This window comes from Schistocerca serialis, chromosome 6 (genome assembly GCF_023864345.2).
Source record: "Schistocerca serialis cubense isolate TAMUIC-IGC-003099 chromosome 6, iqSchSeri2.2, whole genome shotgun sequence".
NCBI classification, from domain to species: Eukaryota; Metazoa; Arthropoda; class Insecta; order Orthoptera; family Acrididae; genus Schistocerca; species Schistocerca serialis.
In genome coordinates this window covers 551,844,908-551,860,183 of record NC_064643.1, presented here as the reverse complement: position 1 = coordinate 551,860,183, position 15,276 = coordinate 551,844,908, and the positions used below count along the sequence as shown (strand labels likewise).

At 44.8% G+C, this 15,276-nt stretch overlaps 1 protein-coding gene across 2 annotated transcripts in view; it reads right to left on the bottom strand.

Annotated features, from left to right (window-relative positions):
- LOC126484499 (uncharacterized) overlaps nucleotides 1-15,276 on the bottom strand; it is a 468,946-nt gene that overhangs the window by 256,856 nt on the left and 196,814 nt on the right. For both annotated transcript variants that reach the window (XM_050108037.1, XM_050108038.1), the window contains exon 2: nucleotides 8,415-8,545. The gene's annotated coding sequence lies outside the window, so the exon portion shown is untranslated. The remainder of the gene's footprint in view (nucleotides 1-8,414; nucleotides 8,546-15,276) is intronic.

The following is a 15,276-nucleotide window of genomic DNA, read 5'->3' as shown; positions in this document are numbered from 1 at the left end:
CCCTGCGAAACCCTACATTTCAGCACTATAATGCACGACCGCATGTTGCAGGTCCTGTACCGGCCTTTCTGGATACAGAAAATGTTCGACTGCTGGCCTGGCCAGCACATTCTCCAGATCTCTCATCAATTCAAAACGTCTGGTCAATGGTGGCCGAGCAACTGGCTCGTCACAATACACCAGTCACTACTCTTGATGAAGTGTGGTATCCTGTTGAAGCTGCATGGGCAGCTGCACCTGTACACGCCATCCAATCTCTGTTTGACTCAATGCCCAGGCGTATCAAGGCCGTTATTACGGCGAGAGGTGATTGTTCTGGGTACTGATTTTTCAGGATCTATGCACCCAAATTGCGTGGAAATGTAATCACATGTCATTTGAAGTGTAATACATTAGTCCATTGAATACCCGTTTATCATCTGCATTCCTTCTTGGTGTAGCAATTTTAATGGCCTGTAGTGTAACTTGTTTTCCAGCTTAAATCGTTAACGCATTAGCATATGTACTAAGTTTCGCTGCCACACGATAATTACAGTCCACACTTGACCTCCGTGAGTAGATGCACTTCAATAACCACCTGGTACGTCTACATGCAGGAGCGTATCCATCGCCTGAGCTGCGGCGAGGAGTGAGAGCTCTGGTCATCCCGAGCTGAATGAGGAAAAATCATGCATCAACAGAAGTGTTGCTTCACCCCGATATTTCGTACAGGTGTGTTACTATTGTGACTGCAGCATTTCAGTTGAAAGAGAAGCACACTTGGGGGCGCGTGGAATAGTAGAGTGAAAATAGTGATCAACGATAGGGTCCGCATCATCATGTTACACACAAAACGCTTGTCAACCGAGCTCGATATGTGCCCTGGGATCGAATAGACGTGATGCGGGCATGGAATGGATTCCAATTAACAGGTAGTGTTGAGGACTACACGGCACAGTCCTTCAACGCCGTGCAGGTGCACTTGATTATATCTACGACCTTTGAGGCAAAGGAACCGTGGGCTGAGTGCTTCAGAACTGAATTCAGCGTTCAGAGAAGCTACAGGATGTCATGTATCGCATCAGACTGTTACGAGACGATTTCTCAATTCGACTCTCAATTCCCGATGGCCATGGAGAGCACCATGACATATAGAACATCATGGAAGACATCGTTAAAGATAAGCGAGAAATCACGCAGACATGACGCACTAGGACTAGAGGCGGATGTTCTTTACGGACGAAACTCTAATCTGTTTATGCCCCAATAATCGCAAACTTGTTTGGAGGCAATCTGGTAATACCGAACGCCTCCGACACTACGTCCCACATCTGGAACAACGCGGTGATGGAGCGATGTTCTGAGGTGGCATTACATGGGAACACCGTACAGCTCTTGTAGTTGCTGAGGACAATCTCACTGCTCTACGGTAAATGGACGATATTCTGCAACCGAAAATGGGACCGTATACCCAAAATTTACCTACACTTTCCTCTTGATGGATAAAAACTGGCGTCCTCGTCGTCCTATTCTCGTGAACATATTTCATCATGATGCTAGGATCACCAGAATCGAGTGGCTTGCCTATTCTCCAGGCACGAACCTTACCGAACATGAAATTTTATGCACATCTGCAGGCTTTCGTGGCTTTTGTGACTGAAGTAAAAATCTTCTGGATTATTAGGCCGCACCATATTTCCTCTAAAATAATCGACATTTCGATCCCTTTGGTGGGATCTTCCTCAGACTCTTCCCGTGTCCACTACTGCTAGAATACTGTCAGAGACCAGTGCGAGGTGGCGCAGCGTTCAATGCAGTAGACTTGAGCTGAAAAGAAACTGGTTTCGAATCAACGTCTGGCCATCCGGATTTATATTTCCCAGCATTTTCCTATTCACGACACTGAAAATAGAAATTAACTCTGGGGCATGCCTATATATTCATTTGCAATGTGTCCACACCAACTTAAACAACACTCTTGAGTAACGTCAATACGCGTTGGAGCATTCCCTTGCTCAGGTGCAAGATTGAATCCGTCGTGGCATACTGTCGATAAGACCACATTATACTACTTTTCCATCGTTTTCCACTGAATGTCCCATGGAAACACTGTTTTACCACTGCGGATTTTAACGACTGCCGATGACGGGTGTATTTGCCACGGAATATAGTGGCAGAATGTCAACGAGATCCGGCTACACACCTGAAAATTACTAGAAAAAGAAATACGCCAGGAAAATTTCAGAAATTAAAATCCTCTGGGTTATTAGGTCGAGTCACATTTCCTCTAAAATAATCAACGTTTCGACCACTCTGCTGGTATCTTCCTTAGACTCTTCCGGTGTCCACTACTGCTAGAACACTGTCAGAGACCAGCGTCGCGTTCTCTTATAAAGGAGAGTTTTCCCGCATTCGTACTGGGGAAGTGGTAGTATTGGTTAAAATTCCTACGGCTACCATTGGTGGGCCATCGTCATAGGCTAATATTCCCGCACTGATGCAGAAGAAGGCGCGCTGTTGGCTAAACTCTTGTGGATACTATTGGTGGCCAGTCGTCCTTGGCTAGAAAGGCACTATTCCACACTTACGCTGGAGAAGGGTTATTGGTTGAAATTCCTCCTACTGCTTGCTATTGGTTGGCCGTCGTCAGTGGCAAGATGCGAAACGGATAGAGCAAGAAGGGGGGAATGTTTACCCAAAGTATTATTTTCCGCCGAGGTGACTGGCAGCGCGTTGTTTATGTTACTCGCACACCGCGGCCTTATATTCACTTACTTGATGGCGGGGAGCCATGATGCCGGAAGCCTATAGCCGTCCTCTCTATTAAAATTAGATGCATTCTTGGAAATTTCAACCGCTTCTCGGACCGGAGTTTAGCCAACAGCGCCCCTTATTCTGCATCAGTGCGGGAATATTAGCCTATGTCGATGGCCCACCAATGGTAGCCGTAGGAATTTTAACCAATACTACCACTTCCCCGGTACGAATGCGGGAAAACTCTCCTTTATAAGAGAACGCGACGCTGGTCTCTGACAGTGTTCTAGCAGTAGCGGACACCGGAAGAGTCTAAGGAAGATACCAGCAGAGTGGTCGAAACGTTGATTATTTTAGAGGAAATATGACTCGACCTAATAACCCAGAGGATTTTAATTTCTGAAATTTTCCTGGCGTATTTCTTTTTCTAGTAATTTTCAGGTGTGTAGCCGGATCTCGTTGACATTCTGCCACTATATTCCGTGGCACATACACCCGTCATCGGCAATCGTTAAAATCAGCAGTGGCAAAACACTATTTCCATGGGACACTCAGTGGAACACCATGGAAAAATATCGTAGCTCCAGTCTCCAGTTTTTGTGGTTAAGTAGTCAAGAATCGGGGCAAATGCGTCGTGCCGGTAATCTTATAAATCGTGACAACGGCTTTCAACTAGGTAAAAACTGGAATCCGATGACTAAAATTATCCAGTCACAACGGAATCGACGAGGTCATTCGATACTTCCACCACCGAGGGCAGCACACACAATTCGGCAGTTCCGCGCTTGACGTCACCTGGCATATTTCGTATGCGCAAGATTCGGCATAAATACTGTGAATGCACCTGGGCTCTTCAGTAGTTGTCTACTCACCTGAAGATGGACGGACGTCATTGGGCCGAGATATCGTGGCACAATGTCGACGGGATCCGGCTGCACACCCGGAATGTTAGAACATGTCTGGGATTGACTGAAACGAGCCGTTAATGGACGTCAAGAACGACCACGAACCCTGCACGATTTACGCAGAATCGCCATTGAAGAGTAGGACAATGGGGTCTCATCGACGGTATGCAACGACGGATTCAAGTTTGCACCCGAGCAAGGGAATGCTCACTGCGTATTGACGCTACTCCAGAGTGCTTATTTTAAGTCGGTGGTCTGGACACGTTGCAAATGAATATATTAGGCTTGCCTGAGATTCAATTTCTATTTTGAGTGTCGTGAATAAGAAAACGCTGGAAAACATAAATCCGGATGGCCAGACATTGATTCGAAACCAGTTTCTTTCCAGCTCAAGTCTACTGCATTGAACGCTGCGCCACTTCGCACGATCACTTCTTAGAGCGGAGGAAAAAGCCGTATCTATATCTAAATAAATTACAGGATTTCGTAAAGATTCGACAGTGCAAATATTTTGGCAATATTTACTGTAAATTAATTTCGGTATATCCATTTCCACATCACTACATCAAACACTGATGAAGTGTCTTACCACGACGAGGCTTATTGCCAATCACAGCCTCATAAACTTTGTGGCGTTGCGTAACGTGTGTGGGTACGACAGGTAGTACGGCTCTGACATGAAGTGTTCCACTTCGGATGTATTTAATTGCCTCCGCTGGGGCTATGACCCATCTGTCTAGCTTGTTCACTTCATAAATGGCGACTACCAGGGGGCTTAAAACCCCACTATGCGGAATATAGTCCGTGCATGCTATCAATTATCCGGTAAGTTTATGTATCTGTATGAATGTCTTAAGGGAGTGCCGTAGTTTACATCCAATAATATGGTCAGCAATATTTCTTCCTACTCAACACAAAGTTGTGGGTCTCCCATATAAGGAGTCTAAATACTAATGAGAGGCACTGGGAGCCCCAAGGTCCGAGCGTAATTCAGCGCAACGTCTACTGCAAAATATGGAACGTATGTCCTAAAGTACGCTATTTCATTCACGCACTAAATCTACAAACCAATCAGTGCCGATACCAGGTCAGCATGTGTGAAGTGTGTGTGGGTGTGTGTGTGTGTGTGTGTGTGTGTGTGTGTGTGTGTGTGTGTGTGTGTGTGTGTGTGTGTTTTCAACTACGCAGTTAACAACACCCTTATCAAAATAGAGACGAATGTGATTAAAGTATTAAAAGGAGGTGAAATAAAAAGTTGGTTAAAAACTGCACTCAATTTCACTGCCTTACACGGTCCACCGGTATATTCATGCAACTTCGAAGGTACAGTACTTAAAGTTAAATATTGTAAACCTTTAAAAAAACTGATAGCATAAAAAGGAAGCTGTAGTAACGACACAGGGAAGTGTGCCTCTCTCATCACTTACATGAGCCAGATCTCCTAAAAGCAAGTTAATTACATCTCCGTAATATTTAGGAGATTAAGCCGGACATTTCATAGGAACTTAAAATTTGTGCCACATCCTTCTCCTTTTTAGCTAGAATAGAGAACACATCTGCACGCAGATTAGCCGCTGCCTCTTGTCTGAACATAAAACACATTCAAAGAAACTGTGACGCACACAACCACCACACATGTGAGGGTCCTCTCGCTGGAGCAAGACGAAATGTGTCATATGACAGTTCACAGAACGTAGACGACGTTCGTAACGATCAGGAAAGTTATTATTTGGTAGAATTTCTCCTGGATCGGCTGATAGTTTGTCGTTTCAGGTGAAAACCTGGCAAGTGTTCCACGCAAAAACGACGCATTTATTTGAATGTCTAATACGAGGGCAGTTCAATAAGTAATGCAACACATTTTTTTTCTCGGCCAATTTTGGTTGAAAAAACCGGAAATTTCTTGTGGAATATTTTCAAACATTCCCGCTTCGTCTCGTATAGTTTCATTGACTTCCCGACAGGTGGCAGCGCTGTACGGAGCTGTTAAAATGGCGTCTGTAACGGATGTGCGTTGCAAACAACGGGCAGTGATCGAGTTTCTTTTGGCGGAAAACCAGGGCATCTCAGATATTCATAGGCGCTTGCAGAATGTCTACGGTGATCTGGCAGTGAACAAAAGCACGGTGAGTCGTTGGGCAAAGCGTGTGTCATCATCGCCGCAAGGTCAAGCAAGACTGTCTGATCTCCCGCGTGCGGGCCGGCCGTGCACAGCTGTGACTCCTGCAATGGCGGAGCGTGCGAACACACTCGTTCGAGATGATCGACGGATCACCATCAAACAACTCAGTGCTCAACTTGACATCTCTGTTGGTAGTGCTGTCACAATTGTTCACCAGTTGGGATATTCAAAGGTTTGTTCCCGCTGGGTCCCTCGTTGTCTAACTGAACACCATAAAGAGCAAAGGAGAACCATCTGTGCGGAATTGCTTGCTCGTCAAGTGGCTGAGGGTGACAATTTCTTGTCAAAGATTGTTACAGGCGATGAAACATGGGTTCATCACTTCGAACCTGAAACAAAACGGCAATCAATGGAGTGGCGCCACACCCACTCCCCTACCAAGAAAAAGTTTAAAGCCATATCCTCAGCGGGTAAAGTCATGGTTACAGTCTTCTGGGACGCTGAAGGGGTTATTCTGTTCGATGTCCTTCCCCATGGTCAAACGATCAACTCTGAAGTGTACTGTGCTACTCTTCAGAAATTGAAGAAACGACTTCAGTGTGTTCGTAGGCACAAAAATCTGAACGAACTTCTCCTTCTTCATGACAACACAAGACCTCACACAAGTCTTCGCACCCGAGAGGAGCTCACAAAACTTCAGTGGACTGTTCTTCCTCATGCACCCTACAGCCCCGATCTCGCACCGTCGGATTTCCATATGTTTGGCCCAATGAAGGACGCAATCCGTGGGAGGCACTACGCGGATGATGAAGAAGTTATTGATGCAGTACGACGTTGGCTCCGACATTGACCAGTGGAATGGTACCGTGCAGGCATACAGGCCCTCATTTCAAGGTGGCGTTAAGGCCGTAGCATTGAATGGTGATTACGTTGAAAAATAGTGCTGTGTAGCTAAAAGATTGGGGAATAACCTGGTGTATTTCAATGCTGAATAAAACAACCCCTTTTTCAGAAAAAAAATGTGTTGCATTACTTATTGAACTGCCCTCGTACATGGAAATACTTGTATTTCAGCACTAAGACGTTTAATATCCGGCCTACTTAGATACACAGTAGTTTCTGTACGGGGTGAGGTGTACAGGGCGTACAAAGAAAAAGGAGACAAAATTTATGTACAGGTTCCTAACACATAAATAAGAAAAAAACGTCTAATACCTTAAGAGGTAGGAGCACTCCAGCTTTGCTAGCATGAAACACATCTCTACATCTTTTCTGCTGAACAAGCGCTCATAGTTCTTAACATATGAGTTTCAGAGCCCGTGTTTACTGAACATTTTTTCTTGTTTTGGTCGATACTACCTCCCCCCAAAATATGAAAAGCAAAGAGCTTGCATTAGAAAAGATTCAACTCATAGAACCAAAGATGAACAAGTGCTCCTATCTCTTAAGGTATGCACTTAAGATGCCTTTTTTGTTTTAGTGTGAGGAACTTGTTCCTAAGCTTTGTCGGTGTTTTTTTGGGCCACCCTGTATTATGGGGTACACTAATAGATTCATAGCCGCATCAGCATATTGAACTGAAGTTTTCGACAGGTGATAAAACGTGAAAGGGCATGTGAATTGCTGCATTATTATGTTTTTAAGTTTATAGATGACAGTGAGGTAGCAACTTTTAAATTTTTAATACGGACATTGTTTTTTTAACATGTTCGAAAGCTTTTGAGACGTGGAGATTACATGGTGATGTGTCTTTCAAGCCTGGAATTCTAACCTACAGTGGGCAAGATGATAAAACGTGAAAGGGCATGTGATTTGCTGCATTATTATGCTTTTAAGTTTATAGATGACAGTGAGGTACAACTTTTAAATTTTTAATACGGACATTGTTTTTTTAACATGTTCGAAAGCTTTTGAGACGTGGAGATTACATGGTGATGTGTCTTTCAAGCCTGGAATTCTAACCTACAGTGGGCAAGATGATAAAACGTGAAAGGGCATGTGATTTGCTGCATTATTATGCTTTTAAGTTTATAGATGACAGTGAGGTACAACTTTTAAATTTTTAATACGGACATTGTTTTTTTTAACATGTTCGAAAGCTTTTGAGACGTGGAGATTACATGGTGATGTGTCTTTCAAGTCTGGAATTCTAACCTATAGTGGGCAAGGTTAGGCTGTGCCTGTTTTCTAATTTTGTGACTATCTCCAATGATTTTGTCGTCGCCTCGACGTTAAAAACTCTAAACCTTTTCTGGTTTGTCTCCGCTCCACCTTAAGCGCCCATGGCTCACAGATGGTCACAATGTTATACTTTTTTTCTTCACAATGGCTTTCTCCTGCATTGTACGCATGTAAGATTTTTTCTTACGGAACTGTCTTCCCTAATTGCGGTCGTTTATTTACAGCCATTTTCCGAACGGCTTCAGGAATTTTCTGCCTAAAACACTTCAAATTTTAACACGCTGCATATTCCTATACTGTTCAACAGCTATACAATTTCGCCTTTACCTGGAACGATTTTTTTGTTAGTGCCCATAATACACACGTACGTAAAAAAAAGAACACACACTTGATGATTTCATTGCGGTTTGACATACAGACTAAGGCTGTTAGCCAGCTAGGAGAAGACGTAATTTACAGCAGCAGCAACTCACCTTTCAGCGCGCGTTACGTGATCCGTTGCGGGGTAAGAAGCGAACGTCGCTTAGAATCCAGGGCGTAGCCAAGAATCAGCTGGTATGACGTATTTTTTGTGGTCTGCCTCCGATGGTTGTCCGCAGTGACCCTGCAGATAAACGACACAATCTTAAGGCACTTCATATTAAAAAACACTTAACTATATATGACAGAAATTGTTTCTTTTTAAATATATTTTAAAGGTACGATTTCTCACCTATGACCGTAAACATACAGAAAAATCGAAAAGAAAAATCCATCGTTCACGAGAATGATGACTCTTTCGGAGACGTTGCAATTGCTCTGTGGGAATGAACACGGAATCCGTAAGCACAAATCGTGTAAAAAAAAAAAAAAAAAAAAAAAAAAAAAGCTATCTCTGTTCGTTCAGGAGATCTAGGGGGCGCTTCAGAGGCACGTATATACCGACTAGGTTCATCCTCTCCTCTCTCTCATCATTATGCCACAAAGGCATGACATCACCACTACAGCCGTTGTAGACAACTACGCTAGACAGGCAGCGTCGGACGGACAACTCGAGTACACCACGAGAAAAGGGGGTCAATGTGCACATCAGGGCATTAGAAACAATCTAGGAAATACAGGAAAGCTTTAAAAATATTAACGCTTGGTGTACGTGGTGGTAACTCACTCAGAATGAACAAATAAATATCTCTTTGTATACGTCATTCGAGACTATCACGAGAGATTTCAGTAAACAGAAAGAATCAAGGAATTTATCAATGGAAGCCATCTCCTATTTATTTACTTGCAGAAGGCCCAAGTCACGTGATAATACACACTATTTTGGTGTCATTTTATGCCAGAAAACGTATCACATGTAGCCTATAGTGAGAACACTTTGTTGAAATCACACACAAATGAAACATAATATGGAAACTCCAAGTTTACTGTTACCAGTCATTTCTTAATACGACAGTTTGTGTGTGTGTGTGTGTGTGTGTGTGTGTGTGTGTGTGTGTGTGTGTGTGTGTGTGTGTGCTTGTTTTGTTGTGTTTCGATTTTTTGGAGGAACTTGTGGCACTGTCTCCAGTGGTCACAGGTCCCTTTCACTGTCGTAACACATAAAATGCATACTGTCATATTTTGTAAACAGTACAGTATGCATGTGATGTGTTACGACAGTGAAAGGAACCTGTAAAGTAAATGTTCACGAGCGGAAGATGTCAGTTGCAAGTTGTAAGTCTGTCCGAGTCTCGCTAGAGAGTTCTGCACGACGTTCGTCGTTTCTTCAAGTCGTCGAGTGAGAGAGAAACAGTGGCCGGTAAATAGACAGTGATTAGTCTTCAGTAGAGACAGAACACAATAGAATTATCGTGTATGGACAGAGACCGCCTGCCTAGAGCTTTAACCGAGTACGGTTAGCTTGCAATTGTTCTTCGAATAGTACATCACGACTTTAGTTCAGAGAATATTATTTAGTTAGTGTTCATGGAACGCTGGACAGATGGGCTAAACCTGCATTTACAATTGTTCTAGCCAGCGTTACCGAAGTTGAGTAATATATTTTACTGGTTTTTTTTCGCTGTGTGTGTGTGTGTGTGTGTGTGTGTGTGTGTGTGTGTGTGTGTGTGTGTGTGTGTGTGTGTGTGTGCGCGCGCTGCCCTAGAACCCATGCATCCTTCCTACCAGGATACCTGTATTAGATCGCCCGCACCTCGTGGTCGTGCGGTAGCGTTCTCGCTTCCCACGCCCGGGTTCCCGGGTTCGATTCCCGGCGGGGTCAGGAATTTTCTCTGCCTCGTGATGGCTGGGTGTTGTGTGCTGTCCTTAGGTTAGTTAGATTTAAGTAGTTCTAAGTTCTAGGGGACTTATGACCACAGCAGTTGAGTCCCATAGTGCTCAGACCCATTTTTGAACCTGTATTAGATATGAAGACAGTAACTGTTCTCGAAAGAACAGAATACTGTTGATGACCGTGCAGCTTTTCCCTGGAATAAATGATGACTAACTGAAACCCTCAGCTGCCGACAGGTGGTGTTGATATACCTCGATGTGGACAGCTGAAAATGTGTGCCCCGACTGGGACCCGAACCCGGGATTTCCTGCTTACATGGCAGACGCTCTATCCATCTGAGCCACCGAGGACACAGATGAATAGCGCGACTGCAGGGACTTATCCCATTCACGCTTCCCGTGAGACTCACATTCCCAACTGTCCACAATTCTACATATGTAATGTACGTTATAGACATTTGCCCATCCCGAGTCCCGGTCGGGGCACACATTTTCAGCTGTCCACATCGAGGTATATCAACAACACCTGTCGGCAGCTGAGAGTTTCAGTTAGTCATCATACCTGTATTAGTCTTTCTCAGCGGTAGCGAGATTTACATCAAAGTGGACGCCCCCAGTATACAACACTTATTGAATTACATTACGTGATGCAGCAATTAGCCAGTATCTGTGTCTCCCAGTATTTTTTTGTGTATTTGGATATCATGGAGGTTTCATGTGGACACACTGTACTGCTGCAGCTCAGGCACTGCTCTGCTTTTACGACGGGGTGAAGGATGGACAAAGCAGTGGGGGCGCTTCCGTTCTCGATTCGTCGCTCAGAGGGCGCTTATGGAACGTCACTTCGCAGGGCAAGCCGTCTTCCATCTTAGTGACTCGCTACAAAAGACTCTCGCCTGCTAGCATTACTCGCAAGCACCGTGGGTGATAGGTGGGGAAAGAAACGCAGCTACGCACTCGGCGGTATTAAAACGCACCAGCCTCGGCGGCGGAGCACTAAGACAGAGTGGATGCGCTGCTGCAGCAGCCCGGCCGCGACCCGCGCCCATTCGCTGGTGGCAGAGTGGAAAGCGTGTCCGGCCTAATCGACATTTCCGTCCGTCTCCCTGCTCGCATCGCGCCGCGCCGCTGATCACAGAGGCCGCCGGCGCCCGGCCGCCCGCGTGGGCGTTGCGAAACGGCCGCGGCCAACACGGCCCGACAGCCGCCCGCTGGACATAAATATTGGCCGTCGCGCCGCGCCGCGCCTTAATACCATCGCGCGCTACAGCGCCTTCAAGTGGCTACTCGACCCAGTACCGGGTGCTGCGGTGTGCGCGCGTCGTAGCACGTAGCACCTCCCTAAGGAGAAGCGAGGCTTTTAAACTAGAAACATTACAAAGAAAATTCTTCCATTTTCTTGTTTTTGTTGGATTACTAGCGAACCTGGCAAAATTTCGCAACTGTTAAATATTTATGTGAATTGGATATACGTCCCAATCTCCTCCTCCCCCCCCCCCAAAATCTCTCTCTCTCTCTCTCTCTCTCTCTCTCTCTCTCTCTCTCTCTCTCTCTCTCTCCAATCTCTCTCTCTCTCTCTCTCCCCCCAATCTGTTCCTCCTCCCCCCTCTCTTTGTCCATCACCTTTCTCCCCTCCCTCCGCTGCCCGTACACCACTTATCTGACACTCTTTCTATCCATTTCTTCCTCCTTGCTCTGTCCATCTTCTCCTCCCCCTCCCCTACCTAATTTATTGTTATTGCAAACGGAATGTTGATTGGAAACAGAAATCAAAATGAATGGGTAAATCGGTTGGAATCATTAGTACAGGGGGTATGAAAAATGGTTCAAATGGCTCTGAGCACTATGGGACTTAACAGCTGAGGTCATCAGTCCCCTAGAACTTGGAACTACTTAAACCTAACTAACCTAAGGACATCACACACATCCATGCCCGAGGCAGGATTCGAACCTGCGACCGTAGCAGTCGCGCGGTTCCGGACTGAAGCGCCTAGAACCGCTCGGCCACGCCGGCCGGCGCTGGGGTAGTGCCAGCGTGTCTACTTGACAGGACTCACCAGGCCTACACCGTATGCGCAGACGACCATCACTTGCGTGGAGGTAGAATCTGCTTTCACTGCCGAAGACCATGGCGTACCACTCCCCATCTTCCAAGTGATCATCTGACGGTACCAGTCGAGTCGTGCACGTCCATCCTGTGGCGCGAGCGGAAGACAGACTGAAGGTGCGCGTGCCTTAGTCCCACTGCTAATAACCGGTTCGCAACAGTTCGTGTTGACACGTCTGGGCTCACAAGCCCTCTTATCTATACTACGGTCTGCCACCGCTGCCTGGTGGCGTCTGTTCAGCATGGACATCCGGAGCCGTGTGTGTGTGTGTGTGTGTGTGTGTGTGTGTGTGTGTGTGTGTGTGTGTGTGTGTTTGACTACGTTCACGTGACCACTTATACCAGCATCGTTGCACAACTTATGCAGCACGTCCAGCTTGTGTGACAATTCTCCAAACGAACATCCCGCCACTCTGAAGGCCACAATTTGACCCATTTCAATCTAGCTCAGCTGGCTGTAGGAAGCTGAGTGCGTCTCCGTGGCACTGCTCCCTGCTCGTTTCACACGTTTGCACCACGCTGATCCTTCTGGCCTTCAGCATTCCCCAGTGAATGGTGCAACAGATGCGCTCTGGTAGCAATGCCACTATGCTATGTGTCGGCGGACGACGTTGAAATCATTATCAGTACATCTATTGTCCCCGAGGTAGCGGATGCCATCATCGGATCAAAATCGTCGTCGCCTTTCCAGGAGTACTCATATCCAGCAGCGCATGAATGTCGTCTTCCTCGTATAGTCCACCCGCTGCACACAGACTTCCTACTTTGTGCAAAGCATCTACGACAGCAATATTGAGACATACACGCCACATAGGCATAAATATGTCCTGAAAACCGAGTTCTGGGTAGTTCGTGCAATGGACCACAAGCTGCTTTATTATTCACTTCGCAGCACATAAACTAAATAATTGACAGCACAGCACAACAGTTAACTATTCAATGGCTACAACTTTGCTGTAGCGTAAATTTCCTTTACTTTACGTCTATGGTCTCAAACTTTCTGTCGACAGATTACCGGTTTCGGTCTATAATGACATCTTCAGATCTGTTTTACAAAAACAATGTCCTAATGTACTGCAGCCATAGTAGCATCGTCAAATGTTAAATGCGAAATCAGGCTGATTTTGAATTTAACATTTTATGTTGTCACTATGGCTGCAGTACATTAGGACATTGTTTTCATAAAACAGTTTTTATAAAACAGATGTGAAGATGGTCATTGTAGACCGAAACCGGTAATCTGTTGACAAAAAGTTTCTGACCATTGACGTAAAGTAAATGAAATTTATTCTATATTCGGGTCACTGTTTTATTCACGACAATTTCGCAGCTTGTGAAATTTCTGTAGCGACTTCGCAGTACTGTTACTGTTATTTTTACTAGCGACACTGCTCAGACAAACCACTTCCAACCTAAAGTCTTAAAACAGTACAGCAATCATATTTTTTACAAACAATAAGCACAGAGCACATATTTTAACTTGGTTGATTTTGACTGGGGGTGCAGCGTATAGGTGAAACAAGTGTTGCTAAGGACAGGAATGGTGCAGAGGGAGCTTGGTTTGCAACATATGTCTATCCTCAACGTGGATAGCCAGCTTTCTTTTCTGAGAATCAGTTGTAGGTAGCACTTGCGATACACTGTGAACTGCTTCAGCATTCCATAAATAAGGGCTGTTACTGATTGTTTTACTGATTCACAAGTTCATTGTTTAACAAAACACCTGCAAAACCTAAATATCATTTATATTTCATCTTTTTAAAATAAAAGTGAACAAAGAAAGACCTTTTTGATTCCATAATTTAGTTATGGTGCCAATGTTGTTGATGGAGAGGGTGGGAGTTGGAGGAGGGGTGGGGGTGGGTACTACGTTATAGCTGTTTACACTTAAGGGCAAATGTTTCAGATAGGTTGGAACCCACTGGCGGAAAGTCAGACGTGTTTCTGCAGTTGTGGCAAGTAACTGGAATTTTTACAAGTATTGTGAGCAGGTGGAAATTTTATAACTGCGGAACTTGAATGATTATTGTGAAACAGATGGTTTAGTATACAGAGAAAATACAGAAGCTAAAATGATTGTTAATTATTTAGTAGTTAAAGTCATCCACTGAACTGTGAGGGCTTGCTGAAAAGTAGTGCCTCCGAATTTTCTATGTGAAATCTCTTGAACGTTTTAAATGAAACAAACGTTATTAAATTCTACATCTTTATTCAACATAGTCACCCCGGCCATGAACACATTTCTTCCAACGAGACCAGTCACTGTGGAACGTTTGACTTTGTTGATGGAGCCACAATCTCACCTCTGCTTAACTGCTTCGTCACTACCGAAGTAAAAGTATTCTTTAAGTTTTGGAAACATCTGAAAATTGGATGGGGGCCAAGTCGGAACTGTATGGAGGATGATCGATGACAGTGCACCCAAGGCATCAGATTGTAACAGATAATGTAACATTCATGTGTTGTCTCGCATTGTCATGCTGAAGGACAGGGTGCTCCATTCTGGATGAACTATTCCAACTCGAAACTGGATTATAGCATGTTGTTCCCCACCCTCTGACATAGGTTACACATTACCATTTTTCACGCTACAATTCAGAGTTCTCTAGCGGCAGAGGGCTGGAAATGTGTACCGAGTGGTCATAATTAGACAGACGTTGTTCAGATTGCTGCAGTGCGGATTGTATACATACCAGGACGCTGAATCATCATTAGGTTTGTTCACTAATCGGAGAATTCATGGAGTACGCGGAAAAATAGTTCCACTTTCTGCCGCCGGGTGAAAATGTGACGCTGTAAGCAGACAGAATGTGAAATGTTTCCTTTTGTGACGTTAGTGTGCCGTTTGCCGCTTGGCAACCCGTGTTTATTTCTTTTGTGAAGTGATTGTTGGTGTAAAGTGTTAAGAAGCTTTAAGTTTTCCGTACAAAACGTAATGTCTGTTGCGAAGAAACACTGTGCACTACTGGTAAGGT